Below are 12,566 nucleotides of genomic sequence, written 5' to 3'. Positions count from 1 at the left end.
GCAAGGTGTTCCAGTCCGCCTGGAACCGGATGCAGCACATGACGGTACGCATCCACCCCGCATCCACCTAGTGCATGCACAAGAACCTGCGCTACACGCGCAAGCCGTACCCGTGCGCGCAGTGCGGCAAGGTGTTCCAGTCCGCCTGGAACCGGATGCAGCACATGACGGTACGCATCCACCCCGCATCCACCTAGTGCATGCACAAGAACCTGCGCTACACGCGCAAGCCGTACCCGTGCGCGCAGTGCGGCAAGGTGTTCCAGTCCGCCTGGAACCGGATGCAGCACATGACGGTACGCATCCACCCCGCATCCACCTAGCGCATGCACAAGAACCTGCGCTACACGCGCAAGCCGTACCCGTGCGCGCAGTGCGGCAAGGTGTTCCAGTCCGCCTGGAACCGGATGCAGCACATGACGGTACGCATCCACCCCGCATCCACCTAGCGCATGCACAAGAACCTGCGCTACACGCGCAAGCCGTACCCGTGCGCGCAGTGCGGCAAGGTGTTCCAGTCCGCCTGGAACCGGATGCAGCACATGACGGTACGCATCCACCCCGCATCCACCTAGTGCATGCACAAGAACCTGCGCTACACGCGCAAGCCGTACCCGTGCGCGCAGTGCGGCAAGGTGTTCCAGTCCGCCTGGAACCGGATGCAGCACATGACGGTACGCATCCACCCCGCATCCACCTAGTGCATGCACAAGAACCTGCGCTACACGCGCAAGCCGTACCCGTGCGCGCAGTGCGGCAAGGTGTTCCAGTCCGCCTGGAACCGGATGCAGCACATGACGGTACGCATCCACCCCGCATCCACCTAGCGCATGCACAAGAACCTGCGCTACACGCGCAAGCCGTACCCGTGCGCGCAGTGCGGCAAGGTGTTCCAGTCCGCCTGGAACCGGATGCAGCACATGACGGTACGCATCCACCCCGCATCCACCTAGCGCATGCACAAGAACCTGCGCTACACGCGCAAGCCGTACCCGTGCGCGCAGTGCGGCAAGGTGTTCCAGTCCGCCTGGAACCGGATGCAGCACATGACGGTACGCATCCACCCCGCATCCACCTAGTGCATGCACAAGAACCTGCGCTACACGCGCAAGCCGTACCCGTGCGCGCAGTGCGGCAAGGTGTTCCAGTCCGCCTGGAACCGGATGCAGCACATGACGGTACGCATCCACCCCGCATCCACCTAGTGCATGCACAAGAACCTGCGCTACACGCGCAAGCCGTACCCGTGCGCGCAGTGCGGCAAGGTGTTCCAGTCCGCCTGGAACCGGATGCAGCACATGACGGTACGCATCCACCCCGCATCCACCTAGTGCATGCCCAAGAACCTGCGCTACACGCGCAAGCCGTACCCGTGCGCGCAGTGCGGCAAGGTGTTCCAGTCCGCCTGGAACCGGATGCAGCACATGACGGTACGCATCCACCCCGCATCCACCTAGTGCATGCACAAGAACCTGCGCTACACGCGCAAGCCGTACCCGTGCGCGCAGTGCGGCAAGGTGTTCCAGTCCGCCTGGAACCGGATGCAGCACATGACGGTACGCATCCACCCCGCATCCACCTAGTGCATGCACAAGAACCTGCGCTACACGCGCAAGCCGTACCCGTGCGCGCAGTGCGGCAAGGTGTTCCAGTCCGCCTGGAACCGGATGCAGCACATGACGGTACGCATCCACCCCGCATCCACCTAGTGTAACGAACCTGGAGGGTTACTCTACAGGGTGTTGCAAAAAGGGTATGCTAAGCCGAAAGGGGGTGAATCAGGAGGTCATTCTGAACAACTTTTGTTCTACGAGTTTTGGAAATTAGCAAAAAATATATGCGTTCTCCGTAGTAAAAAGTCACGTAACTAAAAAGTTTCTATGAAAAAGGATAATTTTTTTTCCCCATAGACTTTTTGCAACACCCTGTATACTGACGAAAGAGCTGTTGCAATCGGCAGGTTTAATACAGCGAGATAGAGTCGTGGCTCGCACAACAGCGCTCTGAAACTTCGTTCTATTCCATCACCCTGTGTTTTATATTGCCATAAGGCATATTTTAGGCCCTCTTAGAACCAATAAGTCTAAATCGAGCAACGCCATTGGTGCGGGCTATGCTGCTCAGCTGCTATTGGTGCACAACATTAATACACTTTGAGATATTTATTAACCGACTTCGAAAAAAGGAGGAGGCTCTCAATTCTTCGTATGTATTTTCTTACTATTATAATTTGTCCATGAATTAGAGATTAAACGTTGACCATACACGCTTCCATTAACGGAACTTTAGCTTTCCTATTATAATTCCCAAGCTGCCTTACTGACAATAGTATTTTCCTCCAGACACACACCGGGGAGAAGCCGTTTTCGTGCAAGTTATGCTACAAGCGCTTCACTCAGCCACAGAGCCTCCGCAAGCACCTCCGGATATGCCACTGAAGACCAATAGAGTATTAGAATAACTGACCATCTTCTTCCTCTTTCGAGTCAGTGAACATACTGAACATGCGAATTATTAAATTTGTCCAGACGGATATGCCACTGAAGGAGTATTAGAATAACTGACCATCTTCTTCTTTCGTGTCAGTGAACATGCGAATTTTTAAATTTGTCCACACCAAAAAGAAGAAATTTGATAGCATTCTGGTTGGCCTGGAGTAAGTCTTCCCGAGTGCAGGTGGAAGGGCACAGGGGACAGGAGAGTAAATGCTCCATAGTCTACTCTATAACTGACCATAGACCATGATGATGCCACATACTTTATAGTCTATCCCCCTTATTCATAGAAAAGTTATAGAACGTGTTAGCTATTTAACTATTTGGTCCCTCTCTCTCAAAGAACAATTTTATTAAAAGAGAGGGACAAAACAGTTCAATAGCTAAAGCGTTCTATAATTTTTCTATGAATAAGGGGGTATTTTTCGTAACATAGAGTAAATGACCATAGAAGATGATTATGTTACAAAGAAAGTGTTGGAAATGTGACCTGCAGGAAGTTGTAGGAAGACCAAGAAAGACGTGGCTTGATTGTGTTAAAGCATATGAGATAGTGTGGAGTGAATGAGGATATACAGGGTGTTGCAAAAAGGGTATACTAAGCCGAAACCTACATGTGCAGCATGGTATATCTAAGCCTGAAACGGAAATCAGAATTTAAAAATTCGCGAAAAAAAAAAATTCATTTTCCATAGAAACTTTGTTGGTCACGTGACTTTTACTATGGAAAAAATTTTTTTTTTTTTCGCGAATTTCCAAATTCTGATTTCAGTTTCGGGCTTAGATATACCATGCTGCACATGTAGGTTTCGGCTTAGTATACCAATTTTGCAACACCCTGTATTATTATGACAGAGGATAGAGTAAAAAAACTATGATGATACTTAATAGTCTATTTTTCTTAACAAAAGACTACTGAAATTGTATACTGCATTGCTATTAGGAGGATTTATTATTATGAGGAAGGCCGAGGACCGAGTGTTGTGGCGCTCCTTGGGAGAGGCCTATGTCCAGCAGTGGATGATTATTGGCTGATGATGATGATGATTGCTATTAGGCCATGTAATTTATTACCGCGTTGTTATTGGTCCAAACAATGGCCCATCTCACTCTGTTAATATCGGTTATGTTCTAGTTACCTTTTCTAGTTCTCAGTCAGGCGATTCACACACTTGATATGCAAAAATGACAGTTTATATAGAAAAAATGCTTATACCCACATACACATGTGTGAATCGCCTCAGGAGTACAGTAATGAGTAAAAAAAACTAACTAAAATATTGTTTTTTTCTGGGCTTTTGAAACGGAATGTGTTTCTTCATGAACCTGCTTTTTAATTTTCGCATCTATATTTCAAATACAGTTAAGCAATGAATTAACGGTGGTAGGCATTATAAAAAAAAAAAAAAAAAAAAAGGAATTTTCGACTTTACTGTATCTACAACTTTACCTAACCTTAAAACCTAAAATTTAGTTATTTATTATGATTTGTAAGAATAAATTTACATTGTAAGTTAATACATTTATTGAATCATAAATCATAATCGTGTTTATATTATTAATCCCTATTCAGAGTTTTCAGTATTACATAATTATATTATGTTTCATTATCTTCCACTATATTCCACATGAGTTGAATTTGAAGTTATTAACTTCTTTTACTTCTTTATAATGATATTTAATAAAGCGGTAGATAACAAAATGTACGCTACCTTCAAAAATTCAATTTATCAAAGTACTCTGTGACATTACGTCATGTTGAATAGTACACTATAACATCTTAATGAAGTTTCGCTGAAGGTTCTACCTTTTTTGGCATAAGATTTTTTTGCCTAATCTCGTATTGCATAGTAACGTTTGGTCAAAGTCTCGTTACGCCGAAAATCGTATGGCATAAATCTCGTTTAGTAAAAAGTTATTTCGCATAACATTGTTTAGCCTAATAATGGTATGGCCAAATCTTGAATAGCCTAATAATGCTATGGCATAGGTTTATACAAAGTAATAATATTCGTTTGGCTTTAACGTTGACGGAGCGTCTCCCTACATAGCGGAAACTGGTGCCTTGTATTGTTTCCGCTGTTTGGAAAACGCTCCGCTCCGCTTCGCTGCGCTCCGCTTTGGTTTTGATGAACATGTGCACCTAACACGCTCCTCCTCGCTTTGCTCGTCGTCGCACCTATTTTTAGGTTTCGATCTCATGGGGTTTGTAATAATTATATTGGTCGTTAACTTTCGATTTTTTGATTATACAATATCGTGATTTTCGGGATGTAGGAGAAAAATACCACAATTTGTACATTTACTACATACTTAATATATTATTTATTAAGATAACATTAGGAGAATCGAGATTATACTTAGGTATAGACGAACATAAATTTGAGCAAACGAAACTTAGGTGTTTAAAGATTGTGCCTAAAGAGTTTTAGACGAAACGAGCCTTATGCCACATAAGTCTTGGCAAAGTGATGGTTCGGCCAAAAAAGTTTAGACCATACGAGTTATGCGAAATGAGTTTTGGTCAATAAAGTTTATGCCAGATGAGCGGAACCCTTCGCTGAAACACAACCATACCGCGATGTACAAGTAGCGAGTGCAGCGCCATCTAGCGGTGCGAGATGAACTAAGAGTTCCACACCAATATAAGGTGGACCAAAATAAGTCATCCGATGTTTTTTGGCTCTCAATATTTTTCTAAATGAAAAACTTCGATTCTGTTCTATTTTATTCTCTGTGGGGGTGTAAGTACCTGCACCTGGCTCTCTCGAGTGGAACCTTTGTGCAACCCCAAGGTCTAAACTGCCTTCCTAAGCTTGGACCATTTTTCACCACGCTGGTCCACTACGGGTTGGTGGGTTCACATATCTAGATGTGCTAAATCTAGATATGCAGGTTTCCTCACGATGTTTTCCTTCACCGTAAGAGCGATGGTATACATTGTACTTAAGTTAAAAGAACTCATTGGTACATGTCAGCGCCGGGATTCGAACCCGCATCTCTTGCGTGAGAAGCGGGCGCTCCCCCGACTGAGCTACCATCGATTCTGTTTTTTTATTATGTTTATTTAAACCTTTACAATTTTATTGGTAAAGTCTAGATCAGTATTTTATTAAGCTAATTACAATACCGTTTCAAGATATTATCTACCTTATTCTTTAAAAATATATATTAAAGGATTCCGATTATTTTATCAAAAATGAAAATATAATTTGTCCTTCAAGACGCTCCGCAACGTTAAAGTTTCCACCAAAGAGAATAAAAATGTACGACTTTGATGACGTCAACGACTGCATGGAAGCCTGTGACGTCATAAAATCATCGAAGAGCCGATCTTTACATATTTTTTTTTATTAACGAGAGCAGTTAAATAAAAAATATTTAAAATTAGTGTCACAAATTGCGACATATATCAATTAAAAAATACAATCACCATAAAATTATTTAACATACCGAAGATTTCCATATGAAACACAACCATACCGCGATGTACAAGTAGCGACTGCAGCGCCATCTAGCGGTGCGAGTCGAACTAAGAGTTCCGCACCATATAGGTGCAGAATGTTGCAAAAAGGGTAAAGCCGAAACCTTAATACTAACCGTGCGAATTAACTGTGCACCTGGCCAGCAAGAACCAGGGGTCACATAGGGTTCGCCAAAGCGAGTTAATATGTCGCAGCCGGATCGTATAATCCGGCTAGCCGCATTACAAAACAGGACCTCTTCGCCCTACTGATAGATAGATATTTTGTTCGTTCGTCGACCTTGTTGGTACTCACGATCATGAATAGTTATTAATTATATCTCGAAAACTATCGAATTTTTATGGTCATATTACGATATTCTGGCCACTCATGAGCTGGCCTATCAGCAGTCAGCACTTCAAGGCATGACGGCACGACGACGACTTTTGGGACACCCTGTATGTCTCTATGTACAAATAATATTATTACTCGTATAATGATTTATTATATAGCGTACGTTACATAGGTGCGTATTTACGATTACGTTATCAATTATCGAATAATCAGTAAGTACCTAATAAATTTTAGTTTTATCGACTACGGCGAAGCAAAGATGAGGGTTAATATTAACACAATCATTACAGTAGGGTAGATACATTAAAGTGTACGCTACCTTCAAAAAATTTATTTAATTATTAGATTCAAAAACTTGCTTATCTAGATTCTGCTTCCTAAATAATTACGTGTGTCGCTGAAACGCAACCATACCGCGATGTACAAGTAGTGACTGCGGCGCTATCTACCGGTCTAAGGCGCGAATTACACAGAAAAGGCGCGGCGCAGTCATCTTGCCGCTTCAAAACGTTTCAGTACAAAATGTTAGGTAAACAATAATTTGTGCCTGTGTCGTATTCTGGCTTAGCATGCAGATAAATGTTCTATTCTATTCTTGTTTTGTATAGCACTTGTAGTTACCAGAGATATGTTCTATTCTATTCTTGCTTTGTATGGCACTTGTACTGTGCGTGACTAGCACAGCAAATTCCGCCAATATCATGTGTTGAAATAGGAAACAGTAGAGCAAGTTAAAATGTACGGTGGTATTTATGACTCTACATACAAAATAATCGCGTACAATTGTACATTGGCTTGATGAAGTTTTTAAACACATAATAATATTACATTTATTATAGTTAGGGTGGGTTGCACCATTTAACTTTAACTATTACAAACGTCAAATCTCTTGGCGAGACAGATAAGTCTTCAAGAGATTTGACGTCTTATAGTTTATATTTGAAATCTTATAGTTCAGAGAATCAATCAACATGGAAGTAATAATACAACAGGAATCACTCACCAAAATGATGCAAACAAAAATAGACCTAACGAATTCACCTTAAGATTTATATTTGAAGTGAAAGAGGCCGCGAGCCGATAGAGAGGGTTACCACAGAGCCCTTCCTCTCTTTCTTACAATTGCCAGGATTTAGTTGTGTAAACTTTAGTAGATTTTGTACGAAGAGAGCTATGCAAAAAAAATATTAAAATTAACTCATAGACTACTGTATATCATATCATTTTCAAAAACAAATGTATAATAAATCATTATAAACATGTAATTTTAATGAAATATTTGGTATTTGTATGAATAATAATTTCATAAAAAATATTGGTAGTTTTTCTAAATACTTTACGACAAGACCGAAGTTGTCAAGAAGACGGATGACGTTTATACTGTTTTGAGAGACGTTATGGTTAGGATGACCATTCATTCGTACTTTTGAATCACTTTCCATTAATTAGGACCTGTTTCATTCAACTTTTTGTTTTATTTAAACCTAAGTATCATTACGTATAATTGTGGCTGTTATCTTATAAGGCTGGTAAAGAGTTATGAGCTGTGATATTGAACATTTTTATTCTCTTTGGTTGAAACTTTAACCTTGCGGAGCGTATTGAAGTACAGATTTAATATAATTTAATTTAATTTAATAAGGTACCTACCTTACCCCACAGAAAATAGAATAGAATAGTAACGTGTAAATAAAGAAGATCCAATAAATACCTACATTGTATTATACTTACTATAAAAATGTGTGTTGTTTGATTTCGCTCATCTTATTATTTACGTCAATCCTAACTCTCTAATTAAAACCATTCCATCTTAGTAGAATTTGGTAAAAAGACAGATTGTTGTTGCTAGTTCAAACCTTGGGAATATCTAATTGATATGGAAAAAAAAACATATCAATATTACATTGCAGTTTGCGCTGCAACAACACATCTATACAAATTTTACCTTCACCCCATTTGTTTACTCAATTGTCATATCACCAAAATACATTCGTACCTACATTGCAATCGAATTATTCGAATAATAGGTGACTTTGAGACCATCGACACCTATTCGCGACATAATAGATTAGAAGTGATGTCTCATGAATTACCTAAAATTATGGTCACCAAAAATAGAAAGAGATGGAGGGCTCCGTGCTGACTATCTCTGTCGGCTCGTTTTTTTGGTGCAGTGCGCATTCCTGTTGTATTATTACTTCCATGTCAATCAATCAATCTTTGTTTGTGGCTGTATGCCGTGTGTGACTAACACAGCAAATTCGTCCAAAAAACGATTGTGTTAAGGTACACACTATGTATAGTTCAGAGAAATGTTTTCCGATTATGATCAGATTTGTCTAGTCAGTGTCAAGCTGACATCTTTCAAATGTCACTATATCAATGACATAAACATAAAACATAAACATTTCTTTATTGCAACACAAATAGTACAATCTAATGTAGCCCTGGTTCCTAAACTAGGGTAACCTGTGTGTCAGGAACCAGTTCCTTCCATTTGGTGGATAATTCACATTGAGTTACAGTAGGTATAAATTTAAAAAAAAAAAAATTACTTAACGTTATGTAGTTACTTATCAAAAATCTATAAACATATCACTTATTTATAAGAAATTCGAATGGCAGGTAGTAATGACCTATTTAGGGTGCGTTGCACCATTTTACTTTAACTATTACAAACGTCACATCGTCTGTCAAAGCATCGGTTAAGCGAAAAATTGGTAGCACCATTCAACTATGGTTAAAATGACGTCATAACTTTAACGATAACCATAACCACCCCATGTTGGCCGGTTACTGTTAAAGTTAAAGTTGGACGTTTCAGTTGATGGAAACAAGGTAGTGACTGTAAGTGAAGTAAAATTCCTAGGTATACATATTGATAGTCTACTAAATTGGAAGCTTGAGCTTAACTCTATAGAATGTACCATCAGCTCTGCGTGTTTTGCTCTTAGAAGTCTGCGTGACGATATAACTATTAAACAATTGAGAACTGTATATTTCGCACTGGTTGAATCTAGACTTCGTTATAGCATAAAGTTATGGGGTAATAGTTACGACTATAATTCGCATAAGGCTTTTGTTTGCCAGAAGAGAGCTATTCGTACTATAGTAAGAATTCCTCAATGGGAATCATGCAGAGAACATTTTGTCGCTCTCGACATACTCACCGTTCCATGTCTTTATATATTCGTCTTGCTTACCGACTTAGCCAAAAATCTTCATAAATTTGAAGATGTGAACAATAAACTTGCCCGAAATGCATCGAGAAGAAAGGAAATAAAAAATGTTCATCCTGTCCCAATTTTGGAAATAGCAAAGCACACATCGAGGTATCAGTCAATTTTGCTGTACAACAAACTGCCGGTAGAGCTAAAGTTAAGGGCCCGTACAGGGTGACGTGCCGCGCCAATTTTGGGTTTTCAATGCTCTTCACACAGCACACGCAGTGACACGCACACATGTAAGTTTGCACAGTGGGTCGATAAACTTTTACTCGCCAACTTTATTGACAATTATGTTCAAGTACATTTTGGGTGATTTTAGGGTAAGTAAGTATAATTCTTACTTACACTGGTAGGCACCAGGAAAGAGTAGAAATTAATAGGGGTGCCACTTTACTCTATACTCGGAACCCGATTAGCTTTCTCAAACAAATGTGGTATTTACTTGTAGAAAGGTAACTACAAGTATTAAAGTGTAGATAATAAGTTTCGGGCATTCTCCAGCCAACTGAACCCCGACGACAAAGCAAAGTGTGTCGCAAAAGGGCTATACTAAGCCAAAAGGGGATGACTCAAGGGGTCATTCTGAACAACTTTTGTTCTACGAGATTTGCAAATTCGCGAAAAAAAATATTCGTTTTCCATGGTAAAAAGTCACATGTCCAACAAAGTTAATTTCCAAAATTCGTAGAGCAAAAGTTCAGAATGCCCCCCTGTCTTACTCCTTTTTACCGGACTGCCGAAAGAGGAGGGTAATGTTTTTTGATTGTATGTATGTATGTTTGTCTGTTTCTTTGTTCCCTCCTGTAGCCTAAACGGCTTGATAGATTTTGATGTATGAGGTATTGTTAGAAGCGTATTGATGGCGCGATGGTTATAGGCTATGTGACGTTCCATTAAAATGAACATAGCGCCCTCTAGAGGACATAACGTGATGATCGAAAAAATAATAATTCAACTTTGCCGTGTAAGGTATCAAATGAAAGGGCTTGATTTTCACATTATAAAAATATGCTTATTGAAGGTATTTAAATAACAACACCAAAATTATTGAAATAAAAAATGATCATGAACTACTGACGTAAAATTTCATAAAATAAAAACAACTAAAAAGTTACAAATAAAAAAATACAATTATGAACAAACGAAAAACCCGACTGTACGCTAAAAGCGTGCAGTCGGGTTTTTTGTTTGTTTATAATTTGTTTAGTACTATATACCGCTTTTTCAATACCTGTAAGTACATTTTTTGGTAGCAGCATAATATTTTTACTTAATTTTAGGGTTTCGAACGTCAAAAGAAAAAAAGATCTCTTTGTTGTCCGTCTGTCACCGCCCTTTTTCTCAGAAACGGGTAAAGATATCAAGCTGATATTTCGCATAGATGGGGAGTAACCCAAAAAAAATATTATGGTACTCCCTGTCCCACATAAGTAAATTGGGGCTTATATTTTTTCCAGTTATTTTGATGTGTATCCTTTTTTTTCTTTGATATTTTGTATAAGTATGTGTTTGTTTTCTTTAAATCTGTATTTTTTTTGTTGTTGCTGTCTATGTGTCGAATAAATGTATCTTTATCTTCAAATCACGCCATCTATCGTTTGTTTTTTTTGTAGCTACTGTCTATAGAAGAAATTCCGTCATTGACAATTTTACGTTACGAATTTATTTTTATTTATTTTATTTTTATTTTTACATTTTCGTGGAGAACCAACAGCATTTTGTTAATAAATAATTATTACTTATGAACACATAACAACTTGATGCCATTAACAGAATGAACTTAGTAAACCCAGTAAACCTAACACATCCAGAGGAAAAATAAAATCTCTTTCTCTCTCTCTGAAAAACATACTTAATAGCCCAAACTCGATGCTTTTAGCTATTAACATCTTTGAAATAAAATTGAGCCACCACCGTGTTACTGCCCTCATCAGATCCTCACGAGACCATACCTCAACCAGCACCAAGAGACTGTATTTTTGATCCCTAACCTAATGTTCGTGCGTATTGTCATCACTTAGATCCATTCGCTATATTCCTGCTCCTCATCAGACCTTTACGAGACTGTAATGTCACGAGAATATTGCACACTATCTAATTTAATTTAATGTATTGAATATACTGGAAGAATTATGCTTCCTCAATTTCAAATCAAATTATGTTGGTGTCATAAAAGTTGAAAAAGTGCAATGACAACCAATGTGCAGTGATTTTGTATCTGTACACGATAAGATCGCGAGCTGTCAGTGCTGCCTAAACCGACGTGACCCTTCTTTGGAGGCCAGCGGCCAACTGAGTCAAACGTCACTTGTGTTTATGATTTTATAACACAGAAAACCGCCATAGATATTTGTATGAAGATTTGAGGGAAAAAAATTGCTCAAGTTTGGGATTAATTTACACAAAATAAGTGTGTGTTTATTAAAAAACAAGGTATTTAGCGCCTAGTCCAGGCCTTTAACTTTATAATATGATAAAAATCATATGAAAATTCTTGATGATTACGACACAGTTGTTACAATACGGGAGTGTCATTTACTGGTTTTTCGTCATATTCTGAATTTAATTTACAGTTATCCATAAGCTTTTACTTAAATTCGAATGATTCAGCACCTAGCTAGACTCTTCGACTACCGGTGTGATTTTTTTCAAGGCTGTAGAGCATCATTTACTACATAATTCTATGACAATGCCAACCCTCGATTGCCTATTGCTGACCCTTAATAGATAACAAAACTAATTTTAAAAACAAACTTAAGTCATTTTTGTTGAAGAAATGTTACTATTCCATTGATGAATACTTATCTAGATCTTAAGTTACAAATTAATCTTATTGTATCTAAAGGACATAATATAATTGATTTTATTGTATTTGACTAATTTTATTGTAATACATTTATTATTGTTAGTTAATTATTTCGAAATGTGTTTATGCCTGTTAATTATTTCTCAATGTGTTTATGCCTGTGTATTATTTTTCAATGTGTTTATGCCTGTTAATGATTTTAGCTATATGAATTTTTCTA

The 12,566-nt window shown here is 39.2% G+C and overlaps 1 long non-coding RNA gene across 1 annotated transcript; it reads left to right on the top strand.

Moving 5' to 3' along the window:
• The first annotated feature begins 1,332 nt into the window (after positions 1–1,332).
• Positions 1,333–2,821, top strand: LOC125490116. Its single transcript, XR_007267461.1, has 2 exons — positions 1,333–1,682; positions 2,343–2,821. It is a non-coding gene; the product is annotated as an uncharacterized LOC125490116 (long non-coding RNA).
• Positions 2,822–12,566: the final 9,745 nt, after the last annotated feature.

Source organism: Plutella xylostella, chromosome 20 (assembly GCF_932276165.1).
Source record: "Plutella xylostella chromosome 20, ilPluXylo3.1, whole genome shotgun sequence".
Lineage (NCBI taxonomy): Eukaryota > Metazoa > Arthropoda > Insecta > Lepidoptera > Plutellidae > Plutella > Plutella xylostella.
The sequence above is the reverse complement of the archived record's forward strand: the minus strand, read 5'-3'. Positions and strand labels throughout refer to the sequence as shown.